The sequence below is a fragment of the Dermacentor variabilis genome, chromosome 2 (assembly GCF_050947875.1).
Source record: "Dermacentor variabilis isolate Ectoservices chromosome 2, ASM5094787v1, whole genome shotgun sequence".
NCBI lineage: Eukaryota > Metazoa > Arthropoda > Arachnida > Ixodida > Ixodidae > Dermacentor > Dermacentor variabilis.
The window spans coordinates 163,940,494-163,953,921 of record NC_134569.1 but is presented as its reverse complement, the minus strand read 5'-3'; the positions used below and the strand labels follow the sequence as shown (position 1 = coordinate 163,953,921).

Sequence of the window (13,428 nt, the reverse complement as noted above, 5' to 3'; positions counted from 1 at the left end):
GCGAATGTGTCTAAAAACTGATTGTAAGCCCTGTTAGCCTCAGTTATTTGAACCCCGTTCTTCCAACACACTCCAAGTTCTGATTTACGAGAAATATCAAAGGTTTTACGTGTAATAAATTGGTGGCCTAAATAAATTGTAGGCCTCAATAAAACATTCGCTTCCTATGCTCACTATTTATTATTTTTCTTTCTTTCAAATTCAGCAAATCTGATCAAAATTGGTGCAATGGTTGCTGAGCAACAAGATCTCTCCGTTCCGATGTATTTATTGTAGGAGCTCCCGAGTTTCTTCGTAAATGCGAAGCATTTCATTCATATTGGTTCGGCAATCTCTAATGAGAGAATTTCTGCATTTTACATGTATTTGAATAGAGGAATCAGAGTTGGCACCGACGTAAAACTTTAGGAAGAAACGTAGTTGGGAGGAATGCAACGGAGAACATATGATCTGTTACTGAGAGCAACGGATTTGTTTCCAAGCGAATGGAAATGTTGTCGAGTGCGCAAGAGATATATTAGGTGATGAGATGACATTAGGCAATGTACAGGCATGGGACGGAGTCACCGGACTTTACCTGCAGATCGCTGGGACAGGCCGTCGTCCCTGCTGTGAACATAAATTAGGCCCTTTATGATGACACGCAGTGCAGGAAGGAATAAGAGACGATTTTTTTTCCATCAGCACACCGTTCGCGACAACGTATGTCACGATCCATGCGGTAATACTGTTGTATAGGATAAAATGGGGCACCACAAGTAAGCGCAAGGAGGGGGGTGTGCTATTTCAGCCAATTAGTACGCAAGGCAGTGTGCAATAAATCCTGTGACTGCCGCGAAGCCAATCACGGAAGATACGCAATGATAATACGTATTTAAGTGCTATTATAGAGAGCCATTGTCATGCTGCGAAAAAAAAAAAATAGTGATTTTATGTATATATATAAAAAAAAAAAAACTGCGTCGGCCGGGAATCGAACCCGGGCCACCCGCGTGGCAGGCGAGTATTCTACCACTGAACCACCGACGCTGACAAGAATGCAGTACTTTCAAGGCGGTATCATTGGAATTCCCAGCGTGCGCTCGCGGTGAACAGTCGCCGGCTTGTCGGTTCGCCTCTTCTTTTTCTAAACACGCCGCAAAACAGCTAGGACAACTGTGATATATAGAACTTTCTAGCCTCTATACCTGTGATGACACCTCCAGAGGGGCGCTGCAACAGCAATGCTGAGCGCTCAATTTGAAATCGTGGGCTGAAAAGTGGTGCTAACTAGCGATTATGTAACTCTGTTCCAAACGGTAATTATTCCAAACTGCGCACGTCAAAGTGACGCGGCTGTTTATGCGTACGGGGGCGGGAACCTGCGACGTTTTACCGTCTGTCCAATCAGCAGCCTCTATCGTTGCCGGAAGGATGTTTTGCTTGTTTTTTACTATAAATTAAATAGACTTTGCAAACAGTTGATGGAACGTAATCACATTATGTCTACTGTACTTTATTGTTCCAGCAGGTCAGCTCTACTGAGAGCATCCTGTTCCCGTGGCCCCTGCTCCCTCAGCAGCTGCCGACGTGTCCGTTGGCACAGAGCCGGGCACGAGTGGCACTGGACGTAAGGCACTTAACTGCCAATGCGAACAAATCACTTAAAGCAACAAAGTCTGTTAGGACCTTTTAAACAGAAGTTATGTATTTCTCTACTTAACTGCAAAGAAAAAGTGCCTGCCTATATGTCACTGCAAAATGGAACTATTCTGTTTGACTATTAATACCATTTGGTATGCAGCTTCTGCAGCATACAAGCTGAAATTGCTATCACTGTAGCATTTTATAATGCTGTGGTGTCTTTTTGTCTATGCCAATTTAGTGTTCATTTTGTGAACGGTTTGTGGCTGGAATTACTTTTCTGGGCTTCCACCTGATAATGAACCAGTAAAATCTCTACGCAGGACGGAGCAAGCTTTTTTAAATCCTGTTTACTGATATTATCTTCAAGGACCATCAACTCAGCAGCAGCCCCGCAGAACACCTCGGCAACAGCCACTTGAAGATGCAGCCTGCAAAGCAGCTGACGAGTATGCGCGGCAGGGCCAGCTGGCCGAGGCTGCAAACGCGGAGGCCGCCAGCTTCCACCAGCTGCTGCTGCGGCAAAATAGGCAGGTACGTGCAACTTGAGCAGGTCATGTTTAAGAGGGGATTAGTGTGCATGGTAATGTACATTACAACCAGATTATACATGAGAGGCATCTGTACTCATTGGCACATGCACGTTTATATATCTCCTTTGAGGAGTTCTTTAACACACAGTAACTTACAAAACATTTCTATGGTTGAATGTATCACCACAGTGTGATCATCTGTTGTATATTAATTCAACTAGTCACCATCACTGCCTTCTTACAGGCAGAGGTGGTTTGGTAGGATTTGCTACTTTTAACATGTTTTTAACGTAACAGACCGCATCTGTTTGCACGGCCATTTCTCATGTCACTTACATATGATCTCACTGCCCTCGAGAGCAACCTTGCTGAAACTATAACGCTTGCAAACAGTGCGAAACAAACATATACATTGCATAACCTGTAGCGGAAGTAAGTGAATTCGTTTCGCAGCATCATCAGCTGGTAGCGGAGATGCGGGGTTTGTGGGAGGCCACTGGCCTCATCGCAACCACGCTGTGCCAGCTCCTGGCTGCCCTGGTGCATGGCCTCTGCGAGCTGCCTCAGCAATGAGGGATAGTTTTTTCCCCCCATCCCCATATCATCCTTTAGTGCGAACAGGTACAAGTGTTGCCTATCTTTCCGTTCAAATGACTGCTGCAGCATTTGGTGGTGGTTCCCACATGTCCTCACATGCTGTTGTGACGAGTTGTAGCCAGCCTTTTGAAATGGTGTGCAGGTCATGTGTGACCATGACAGCAAGAACTGATAGTTCTGTGATGTCACTTGAAACATGAATGCACATTTTTTTGGTATCTAGCATTTAAGGACAATACAATTGTTTTCTGTACATTTCTGTCCCTATGTCATATTTTTCACACAAGTTCATTTTTTTCCTGTGTATTATTACTTGCAGTGCAAGTTTGTCCACGTGAAGCATTATAAATTATGTCGAGTTCTTTCAATATTTTTGTTAGGTGTTGTTTACTTTCCTTTTGCCGTTTCTGCGATGTTTCAATGTGCACTATTTTCCAAGGAAAATAGTGCAATCACTTTTATGTCAACTTAATTGTCTCGTACACTATGGGTGTATTTAACTAGAATGCTGTGATAATTGGAATTGAAATCTCTTGCTTGAATTTTCATGCCATATGTATGTCATGTTTGTAATGTTAAACCTATCGTGCCTACGGAAGGCAAGGTGGCTGAATTGGAATTTTTTTTAACCCCAAGCGCCTGTTACTTGTGTTAGTCATTGTGATATTTCAGGTGTCCTTATCTATGACAGCAATACAATCTAGTCCCCAATGTAGTTGAGAACAGTTTGTGATATACATAACGTGGCCATAGATGTGGCCACTATTTTGACATTCACTGACAGGCTGCCCTGGCAGCCGTTGTTATGAAAGACTGTTGAAGTGTCAAGCATTTTGTCACTTCTGTCGTTCTTTAAAAGCATGCGACTGCTGTTTTATCATCATCATCATCAGCCTATTCATGTCCACTGCAGGACGAAGGCCTCTCCCTGCGATCTCCAATTACCCGTCCTGTGCCAACCAATTCCAACTAGCACCCGCAAATTTCCTAATTTCATCGCACCATCTAGTCTTCTGCCATCCTCTACTGCACTTCCCTTCTTTGGTATCCATTCTGTCACCCTAATGGTCCAACGGTTATCTAGTCTGCGCATTACATGACCTGCCCAGCGCCATTTTTTTCTCTTAATGTCTATTGGAATATCGTCTATACCCATTTGCTATCCTCTATACCCATTTGCTCTCTAAGCCAAATCATTCTCTTTCTGTCTCTCAAAGTTATGCGTAGCATTCTTCATTTCATAGCGCTTTGCACGGTCCTTAAGTTGTTCTCAAGCTTCTTTGTTAGCCTCCAAGTCTCTGCACAGGCAAAATACACTGATTGTATACTTTCCTTTTCAATGATAACGGCAAGCTCCCAGTCAGGAGCTCATGACGCCTGCCGTATGTGATCCAAGCCATTTTTATTCTTCTGTGAATTTCCTTCTCATGATCAGGTTTCCCTGTGATTAGTTGAACTACGTAAACACACTCCTGCACAGACTCTATAGGCTGACTTGCAATCTTGAACTCTTGTTCCTTTGCCACGTTATGTATCATTATCTTTGTCTTCTGCACATTAATCTTTATATACTGATCTTATTATGACACTAGTCATTGAAGATAAATTCTATTTTGTGCTACAAACATGTTGACTACATAACAGACAAGACACATCTTTCTTGCTGTGAAGTTGCTGGATAAAGATGAATGGTTGTGCATGAGCTTAAAAAACATAATTATGCTCGCATCATATTTATGTGACTTAATATCTGCCAACGGCCCATTGGTAGTGTACTGGGTCCCATGTAGTGAATATCACACTGCTATTTTATCACCACGAAGTCATGCTCTGCGTACTTGTCTGTCATTTGCTTTTATAAAGGATGGCACTGAAGATCTATAACATTCTTTTATTTACACTGTAGATATAAATAAAGGATTTTCAACTATGCAACTGGCACTTGAAATGAATATTTACAATTCGTGTTCCTTCAATTTCAGAACTATTTACATATGTACACTCTCCCAAGGGAGAATAACGCACTTGACATGCCATGCAATCGTTTTCGGCATAACTTGGCCTTATGTCAAGGAACTGTGCGGTGGCTGTGTGGCAAAACAGCGCAGGGCCTATAAGGTGGAGCGAGAAGTGTTGTGCTTGGCAGCAGCCCAAATAGGAAGCGAGGAGACGAAGACCAATATCCTCCCATGCACAGTGCAGATGGCAGTGACAGTGTATGTGATGACAGAAGCAACAGTAGCAGCAGCAAATCATTTGGCAAACCCCAGCTGCCCAGAGAAGTGACTACCTACAACATTCTGCTGATGAACACAAAGTGTTCTATCCACAGGTACTAAATGAAAGGCTCTTATGTAGTGTCACAGTGGAATGATGCAATCATCTCCGGTAGTGAGAGCTCACTGGCACAGGATACGTGAAAACGCTGGTTATGATTGAGCAATTATATTTTAAAAAAAAACAGCACGCTATCCACTAAGTGGGCACATTTCTTCACACTGGTGTCTGCTCTCTATTAGGCGTATAGACAGCAGCAATAAACATCTGCCTGCAGTGTCAGGCATATGTTTATCGCTGCTGTCGGCGCTGCTGTCGACGCAGCCGCCTTCGCACCCTTTGAAGGTAGTGCTGGTGCTGCTGCCGTGTTGTGCCAAATGATCTAATAACATTTTCCCGGGCAGCACAGCCTTTCAGATACATTATACGCGCTGTCCTCACTTGGGGAACTCTCTGTGGGAAGGGGCTGCCATTTTCATCGTCACTGCTGCTGCTGCTGCTGTCATCACTGACATCATCAAACACGTCATCACCTTCATCAAGACACAAGTTGTGCAACACTGCACATGCTGCAATGATGCAGGCAGCATGGTCTGGTTTGTAGTGGAGGACGCGGTACCGCTGAAGGCAGCGGAAGCGGCTCTTAAGAAGCCCAATGCACCGCTCCACTACGGACCGCATGGCGGCATGTGCAGTGTTGTACCTGCCTTCTGCTGTGTGCATGGGAGGGCGGCCTGGGACCGGAGTCAGCAGCCATGGTTCCAGGGGGTAGTCGCTGTCACCTGCATGATCATAAAAAATGGTATTAAATCATCTGCACAAAGTTGAGCAAGCGATGCCTCGGTCATGTAACATACACCTACTACAGAAAGGCTGCAATAAAGGAATGTACAGGCTGAGCACCTGACGCAGCTGTAATCACAGATAACAATAGCTGGGACATAGCAGCATCCCTATTTGCAGCAAGACAGCTATTTGTGCGAGTTGTGCGGTTTTTATTCATAAATGAATATCAGTGTAATAAAAGAACGTGACAACACACGTGCACTGTGCACACATTAAAAATTAGCCTAAAGTACACCGCAGGTGTGTTGTCACTTTGTTTCGCGCAGATGCCATTGAAAATTTTTCTACATCTCGCCTATACTTAATAACCTACTATAACATAAGCGGTACGGGCTTCAATATTCTCTTACGGCGCGAGCACACATTACTGCATGCTGCCAGAATTACAACTGTATAAAAGTTTTCCCGGTGCTCACCGAGGAGGTGCTCGCCGGCTTTGGCAATACGTCCATCCTGGAACCGACGACGCAACCACGTGGTTGTCCAGATATAGGCGTCGTGGTCTGACCCCGGTCGCATAGGGTCGATGGCGAGAATCCTCATGCCTGCGTCACAGATCTGACGAGAGCGCGCACAGCATAAGCCACGCGTTTCGATGACGGGCCAATTCGACAAAAATTAAGATACTTACGAACATTGTGTTGAGGGCGTAGTAGCCTTCGCGGCACATGAATGCCGCCTTCTGCTCGCCCTTCGGTGCGATGATGGCGATAAGGCTGCCGTCCACGCATCCGATGACGCCGGGAATGGCGCCGCGTCCAAGGAACCCTTCCTTCACGGCCGCCTTCTCCTTCGACGTCCTCGGGAAATGGACCCACTTGTTGCGGGTCCCGGCGTGGACGATTGCCTCCGCCACGCGTCGCACACACTTCCTGACCCCAGGCTGGGTCACGCCGATCGCCTCCTCGCTCCCTACCGAAGCTTGAAAGCTGCCCGTCGCGAAGAACCGCAACGCACACAACACTTGTCGTTCCACCGACAGCGCTGTTGTTGTCACGCCTCCGAGTTCGTCCGCCACTTCGTCGCACAACCACCGCACAGTTTCTTTCTTCAGGCGAAAGTGTCGCCGAAACAGGTCGTCTGGCATGTCAAACGCATCCTCGGGCTCCCCCCTCCTGAGCCCGAGCTCACGAGCCGCCGCCGCCAACGCTATCAAGAAGACAGCCATTTTCAATTGCAAACAAACGGCGGGGAAATTCCCAGGGTTGCCAGATCGCTCCAACCACAGGTAGCCAAATTGGCCTCAGCAGTAGCCCAAATGTAACCAAAAGCGAAACTTTTGAGTAGCCCAAAAGTGGCCAAAAAGCTTTGTCTTTTTCTGAAGTCACTTCTTAAGCATATTGAATTAATTTTCGGCAAGAATACCTCCATATTAGTTTTTCCACGCATGTCCACTCATGACATCCGCGCGGATCGTCGCGGAGGCCATGCGGCAAGGAAAACAGATGCTGCACAAGCGCAAGACGTGCAGAAACGCTGGCATGCTGGTAAATTCATGATAAGGCAAATGCACTGTTTTATTTTTCCAAGAGGACCAAAAACTCACGAAAAGAACGACACACAAATACCACCGCGCACTAAACGCGCTAAGCAATGGCACCGTTCAGGCGTTCATTATTAACTTACAGCTCGTGATAATTTCGCTTAACACCGCACAATACACTAAACGAAAAGCTAAAGAAAATTGCACGACAAAGTCGAACATAATAGATGGCGGTTGGTACAAAATATAGCACGCTATATAGATATAAAAAGTATGCTATGATTGAGCATCACGAGCTCATTGCGAAGTGGTACTGCTCGGTCCGTACAATATGTCAGCGCTAAAACGGGACAAAAATCCTTCGCCCGGTTTAAAATCCTTGCAGCAGCCTCCCTTCCTGGCCAGGCCAAACATCACGTGGAGGAGCGGCACCAATGTCTCGTTCGACATTATATTCCGAAGGTCGGTTTAGTGAGCGAGACCTGGCTGAACACTCGTTCGACGGCGGCATTTGATACGGGTAGCGATAGCAAAAACAGGAGGAGGGTTTGGAGTTGTGCAGGGAACGGATGGCTGTGGGGCAACGGAAGAGGATATTGTCACGCAGTAGTGACGGTGAAGAAGGCAGCAAAACTGTGAATAATGAAACTAGCGTCTTATTCGGCAAACTTGTGCGCTCAAAAGCAGGCTACACTCAAACAACAACGATAGCGGCGAACACACTCGGCGATCGTCGAAAATCTGATCAGCGGGTCAAGCGCGTCGGCTTTTATACATCAGTCACCGAAAGTTCCAGAGTAATCGCTGGTACCCGCGTGTCTTCCGGAAAGTTCTACATCATTCACGTCGCGCGATGAAATCAGATTACACAAGGTTCGGTGACAACAGACAGCGGATAGGACAATCGATAATTTTTGAGAAACTTCCGAAAATGTTATTGCACAGCGCAGCGCAACCACGTCCTGCGCTGTGCAATAACATTTGTTAGGGGGTGAAACGCGGTCACCCGATACAGATAAACAAGTACACGTGTCAATATGTTCTACGTTGGCAGTTTCTTTCTCTATGCGTTGACGTTGGAGCAGGGGCAATTTGTGCAGGAAGGGTCCGAACGAATTGCCACGTAGGCGCCATGCGGCTGGCAGAAAATTCGGCAAATGTCGGTTAGGTTCAGCTTGGTGTTGTCCCTCCGTTCTGGCGCCGAGGTTACCCGCGACGCATCTTAGGCTTAAAACGTACCTAGGACATAGAGTAACATAGTAAACGACAAAAGCGGACACTCGAGCCGTTTCGCGGCCGAGCTTGGAGCTTCGCCGATTCCGTTAGGTGGCAGAGCACATCAAGAAAAATGTGACTGTGGCTGCGGCGGCGGTTAGCAGCATAGAGAAAGAAATTCAACAAGAGGGGACACATCAAAAACTGGCAACAGGAAACACGTCACGCCTAGTTTCAACACCATCCGTTAGTTGACGCGAGCATCAGAAAAAAGGAATGTGAAATAAACTTCCACACAACGTTTTATTTTTTTTATTCCTTCCCACTAAAAGTGAAAAAGTTTTGCGTGTAAATGAACTTATACTTTGCAACTTTTTGTTGCGTTGCCTAGCAACAAGCTAGCGGCACGCCAGACGCGCGTGCATACGTCATGCGTCAGACAAGCCGCAGGAGTGAGCGCGGCCGGCTGCGCATGTGAAGTTCGCGTGCTCGGCGACTCGCCTCTTTTGGATGTAGCCCGTTTTTTGGGCTCCTGGCGTTCTCTTGTGTTCCGTCTGCATTTCGACACGGCACCGCTGTACTACTGGACTACAGCAAGGTGAGGAATTTTGTTTGACAGTCTGCGACGCACTTCAAGCACATTTAGGCATACTGCACAAAACTGAACCTATATAGTGACGCAGTTATCGAAAAACAGCTCCGCAGTCCAAGTCTAGTTAATATGAGTTAATTACTCGTACTGGGAGATGTTTTCGACGCCTTCTATGAGCCCAAGCATAATTATAACCTATTTCGGTAGTTTTTGGGCACGCTCGCCGCACCTGGCTTTCTGACGAAAAGCACCTTGGCCGTGTGACGCAGTTTCGCGTGTACTGAATTTACCGGGACAAGTTTTGGCGCTCTGACCCCAGACATTATTGTAACTAATTTCACTACTTTTTGGGGTACTTTTCAAGCACAGTGGCCGCGCTCGGCGTAGTGGCGAAGTTAGCGAAAAGCAGCTCGGCTGTGTGCCGCAGTTTCGCGTGTACTACTGAATCTTACTGGTAGAAGTTCGTGACGCATTCTCTGACCCGAAAAAGTATTGTAATTTATTTGGTAACTTTTTGGGATATCTTGAGGCTTGCTCGCCGCGCCTGGGGTTGTGAAGCTGTTAGCAAAAAAGCAAGCCGGCCATAGTGAGTTAGTTTTGCGTGTACTGAATTTTAGTGGGACAAGTTTGTGACGCATTTTATAGCCCTGCAACAACATATACATTATTTCGGTACTCACGCTTCTCGAAAACGCGACGAACGATTGCCGAGAGTGATAACACGGGAGTGTTGAATGCGCCGGCAGGACGCGTAAAAGATAACACGGAGGAGCTCAAGAACATGACATTTACGTATTCCGAGCGACTGAAAACAGGCTTTGCACCTACGAGTCTGACTTGAGTGCGATTAGAAGGCATTCTGCGAGCGTGTAACATGGTCTGGCTGAGCCTGTGTTGTAGCCACCTTTGTGTACTTTACGTACCGTCGTGTCGACTGAGGCCAAGTTGTTTTGGAAACGCGCAGTCACCCGTGTATTTGTGCACTTAAAGTGCAGGAAATAATGCCCGGGAAAGGAGGGGTGCTTGAAAATCGTATGTTCAGATTTTATGGCATTGTTTGGGAAGAGTCTTTGCTGCGAAATGTACGTAAAAGTGAATTTATCTGTAATGCCGCTCATTCACCACTTACGCACGTTTCGCCTCTACATGAAATACTCCTGTTAGGTCAATATACCAAAATGATACATGCTTGTAATTTACTTTCTTTCAGCTGATGGCATCCGGTGGAGCATCGTACGGCAACGACTGCTGCCTACCTGGTGCCACAACTTTGGATGAATGCAGAAGAAGCCCGGAACGAGCATTTATATAGAGCAAAATAAACATTTCATCATTTCAGAAAACGTCTTTCATTTTCTTTATGAAATTGCACCTGACAGATTCGGTGCAGTCTTGTAAAGGTCACTCGCAATCATTTCCACTTAATAATGAAACGATTCCACGCCAAGGCCACGCGAGGTTCAGCAGAAGCGAAAAAAAAATTGGAGGACGCTTAAGCTTCGCCTTCAAGAATGGAACGCAACAGCGTTTCCCTCGACCCGCCAAGGGGTGTAAGACAATGGGCTACGGCGCAGCGACTACGCGCCCCGCATCGGACGCGGTGAGCGTCGAGCAACGCAGCGTTCGGCGCGACAACGAAATGTGCGCCTGAGCAAGCGACGCACGCCTGAGCCTTAGAAACAGCTCGTTTCTAAAGCAACACCGCGTTCACTAGAGGCGCTTTTGTACCGCTTTGAAGCATCGAACTCGTGGCTCAGTGTGAGACGGAGACGTTACCACTGAGCCACGAGTTGGATGGTGTACCTTTCGATCTGGTTATGCTCCTGGGCCTGCACAGTATATGGCGAACTCGGACTGCTGTACACAATGCGGATATTGACGCTAGACCGGTTCGCGAATATTTTTGCGAATCAGTGTCCTATTTTGTCGAAGTGCAGAAGGTGCAGTCGTACGTACCAGAGTGGGTTCCAAGATTAGAAATGTTGTTGCAGATGCCGAAATACTGATGGCTTGTAGTCAGCAAACAGCTGACGGTTCTCGGTACTATTATCTTGTTAATCTGTTCTTCTGATCTCGTAAACTCTGTGAAAAGCGAGGCAATAAAGAAAAAAAAAAACTCGTGGCTCAGTGGTAACGTCTCCGTCTCACACTCCGGAGACCCTGGTTCGATTCCCACCCAGCCCATCTTGGAAGTTGCTTTTTATTTATGAAGTGCTTGCCGTGATTTATCGCTCACGGCCAATGCCGCGGACGCCGACGCCGACGACACCGGCTTTTCTGCGACACGAGCTCCTTAACGCTATCGCGTTAAAACTCGTGGCTCAGTGGTAAGTAACGTCTCCGTCTCACACTCCGGAGACCCTGGTTCGATTCCCACCCAGCCCATCTTGCAAGTTCTTTTTTTTTCATGAAGTGCCTGCTGGGATTTATCGCTCACGGCCAACGCTGCCGAAGCCGACGACACCGGCTTTTCTGCGACACGAGCTCCTTAAGAGGAAGCTTTAGCTCGGGCCCAACTCTGACGCGGCCTATTCAAATACATGTAAAACGCAAAAACGTTTTTATGAGATAACCCCTGGACCGATTTTGATGAAATTTGTCGCATTTGAAAGAGAAAGTTAAATTCTAGTGACTGTTGGAAGCGGAATTTCGATTTAGGGCTTGAAGTTTCTTAAAACGATTTTCAAATATTTGACCGTTAGAAAAAAATAGAATCACGAAGTTTACAAATTCATAGCTTTGCATCAAGAACTGATATCGCGGTTCTGTAAACGACATTCATTAGATCATTCAAAGCGGACAAATTCCATATGTCATTTTACATCTTATGTGAATTTGTTACGTTGGTTACAACGGTTTTGGAAAAGTTGTGTTTCCCTATGATTAAAATTTTTTATATTCATGTGTAACATATCAATTTTGTCCGCTTTAGATGTACTATTAGGTGCAATTCACAGAATTGTATTATCATTTTTAGTGGTTAAGTTACAGAGTTGTAAACTTGATAGTTTCGTTTTTTGAAAATTTTCGATTTTTGCCAATTTTTAATAAAATATTGACAATCTAACTCAAAAATTCAGAACCAACAGTCACTAGATCTTAAGTTTGTCTTTTAAATGCAACAAACCTCGTCAAATTTGGTGCAGTGGTTGCCGAGAAAAACGAATTCTCCTTTTACATGTATTTAGATAGGAGCACTCGAGCTAAAGCTTCCTCTTAACGCTATCGCGTTAAAGAAATGAATGCCGCGCCGAGCAGCGGAGCCGGCGCGGCGTGTACCAACTGGTGTTCAAAACGCGCGCGCCCAAAACCGTAACCGGAAGAAGTAAACAACATCCGCTTGGTGTGCTATAGTCAATTCGGCCGCTGGGCTCTATGGGAGTGTCCGCTCTTGTTGAGATTTCTTTCTCTATGGCGATAACGTGACCTAGAACGCGCGCGCATCACCACTGGTAGGTCGCGTATGTTGTCTCAAGGTAGGAAAGCGCGTTGGCGCCAACATGCGATGACTGATTCCATTTCCCGGGGGCACGCATCTTACCTTATGAAGCAGACGACGGAAGCGAGAAACTTTTTTGACGAAATAATCATGCGCTTTGAGCTAGCTGCTTTATTTTAACGCTGGAGGAAAATTGTTTTGCTTTACCGAGAACCTTACGTTCAGCGCCTTCATTTCGGTTTCTTAGACAAAACGTCAAGTTGGCGTCACGTTACGAAAGCAAAATAGGGCCATCGGCGCCATTTTATTCGCGTCGCGTCTACGTCACGCATCGAAGAAAATGGCGGAATGTCCAGAATAGCGCCCTAGGTCGAAAGCTGCGCTCGGTCAGTAACTTCAACCAGAAGCCTTGGCCATGAACACACTGGAGCGTGTCATCTACCGGTGCTTCCCTTCTTTTATGCCGGCGCCACGATCGCCTCACCATATTTTATTGCTCTCCGTTTTTGAGCATAGCCATGTTAGTAGAGTGTACTGTGAAACACCCTCTACACCCAGGCTCATCCCGATGCCCGGTGATCGGAAGATGAAACGCTGTTGCTGGCGCAAATGGAAGCACGGTGAAGCGCGGCGTAAATTTTAAGTGCACCAAAGATCAAAGCTATCGGCTCAGAGCACGGCGCACTGAGGGCAGGGGGGGCATTTAGCGCACGCATACACGCACAGCCGCGCTGCCGGCTCAGCCAGCTCAAACATAGCCTTCGAGATTTGTTTCTACTCGATGAGAGCCACCTCTGGAGCGTGGATTTGGGCGCCACTTATA

At 46.5% G+C, this 13,428-nt stretch overlaps 2 long non-coding RNA genes and 1 other non-coding gene across 3 annotated transcripts; 2 read left to right on the top strand and 1 right to left on the bottom strand.

Moving 5' to 3' along the window:
• Window positions 1–958: 958 nt before the first annotated feature.
• Window positions 959–1,029, bottom strand: TRNAG-GCC (transfer RNA glycine (anticodon GCC)). Its single transcript has one exon. It is a non-coding gene; the product is annotated as a tRNA-Gly (tRNA).
• A 52-nt stretch (window positions 1,030–1,081) lies between these two features.
• On the top strand, window positions 1,082–4,544 carry LOC142572912 (uncharacterized). Its single transcript, XR_012826162.1, has 4 exons — window positions 1,082–1,109; window positions 1,511–1,609; window positions 1,994–2,157; window positions 2,610–4,544. It is a non-coding gene; the product is annotated as an uncharacterized LOC142572912 (long non-coding RNA).
• Window positions 4,545–8,980: 4,436 nt separating this feature from the next.
• LOC142571053 (uncharacterized) lies at window positions 8,981–10,509 on the top strand. Its single transcript, XR_012825742.1, has 2 exons — window positions 8,981–9,172; window positions 10,377–10,509. It is a non-coding gene; the product is annotated as an uncharacterized LOC142571053 (long non-coding RNA).
• Window positions 10,510–13,428: the final 2,919 nt, after the last annotated feature.